We start from the raw sequence: 1,779 nt of genomic DNA, 5'->3' as shown, positions 1-1,779 counted from the left end.
GCATTTCTTTCAGAGTTTTGTCTTTGGCATCACACGATGTACTGCGTACCAGCCCTGAACACGGCTCGCGGACTCCTCCTCTGCTGAAAGTGGAAGCAAATGGAAGCAAATGGAAGCAAATGGCAGACTGCTTCTGACATTTTTGCATTCTTTTTCTAATTGTTTCTTCCTCTCTTGCTCCCACTGGATGGTTTCGAGGATAGGGGGTGCTGATGCAAAGCTGATTTTCCAACCTGAAGAATGACCGCTTTTCTTCCTGGGTGACTTCTGAGCAGTGATTCCCCTGCATCCTAGACAACATGTTCTAAAAATCACTTTAAGTGGGGCATCTGGGTGGTTCAGTGATTGTCTGCCTTCGGCTCAGGGGATGATCCCAAGATCCTAGGATGGAGTCCCGCTTCGGGCTCCCTGTGTGAAGCCTGCTTCTCCCTCTGCCTGTGTCTCCGCCTCTCTCTGTGTATCTCATGAATAAATAAAATCTTTAAAATAAATAAATAATAAATAATAATAAAATCACCTTAAGTTGCGCTGCTTGGTTTACTAACTGGCACGTGATTTTAGAACGTGTTGCTATGATGTCTACTGTTTTAATAATGAATACCTTCCATCATCACTGGGTTGTTCTGTTTTTTTAAAAAAAGATTTTTATCTATTTATTAAAGAGAGAGAAAAAAAGAGAAAAAGCATGAGCAGGAGGAGTTGCAGGGAGAGGGAGAAGCAGGCTCTCGGTGGAGTAGGGAACTGGATGTAGGGCTCAATCCCAGGACCCTGGGATCATGACCTGAGTTGCCTGAGCCACACAGACGCCCCTGTCCCTGGGTTATATTTTTTTTTAAATATTTTATTTATTTATTCAGGAGACACACACACACAGAGAGAGAGAGAGAGAGAAGAGACACAGGCAGAGGGAGAAGCAGGCTCCATGCAGGGAGCCCGATGTAAGGACTCGATCCAGGGTCTCCAGGATCACACCCTGAGCTCAAGGCGGCGCTAAACTGCTGGGTCACCAGGGCTGCCCCCCCTGGGTTTTTCAACTCTTCCCACGCCTGTCCATCTGGGTTCCTGCACCTTAGTCCCTGAGCCAGGCGGGGAAGCAGCTTCCCTCCCACTAGAGGGCAGCCGGCTCCTTTGTCTAGATCCTTCTTTAGCAACCCAGGGAGGCAGGCCTCTCACTCTTGCAGGTTGAGCCCGGCCTCCGGAGTCGGATTTTTTAGGCCTTTAAATGGGCCTTGGGCCTGAAGGCCCAGAGGCTTCACTGAGTCAGGGAACACACATCGCTCTCAGGGGCAACCGGCTGCGAGGGTGAGCAAACAGACCACGCTCCCCCCGCCACCCCAGGCCCGTGGCTGAAGAGAGGTGTACCTTTAGCCTCGAATTATGAGTTCCCAAAATCAAAGTACAATTTTGAAATAAAAAACGGCAAGGTCTGAAGGAAAGCGCCTTCATGAGCTCTGCCCCCCACCCCCGTGCTACTTCCTAAAAGCCGAAGGTGGTGTGAGATGCACAGGAAGGCGCCCCCCTTCCCCATCACTTGATCGCACAGCCTCCTGGTGGCACTTGGACCACATAAGCTTTCAGAGCCACCAGTTAAAAGAGCAGATATCCTGGCCCCACCCTCGGAGGTTCCAACCCAATAGGTACAGGGTGTGGCCCAAGAATCTGCTTTTTTGGCAAACACCTCATTTGATTCTCAGGCAGATAATCCTTTGAGAAACTTTCTGCTGGACTCGATGCTGCGGTGCCATTCGCTTCATCCTGAGAGTTCAAATGTAAATTCTG

The sequence above is a fragment of the Vulpes vulpes genome, chromosome 13, assembly GCF_048418805.1.
Source record: "Vulpes vulpes isolate BD-2025 chromosome 13, VulVul3, whole genome shotgun sequence".
In the NCBI taxonomy this organism is placed as follows: domain Eukaryota; kingdom Metazoa; phylum Chordata; class Mammalia; order Carnivora; family Canidae; genus Vulpes; species Vulpes vulpes.
The sequence above is the reverse complement of the archived record's forward strand: the minus strand, read 5'-3'. Positions refer to the sequence as shown.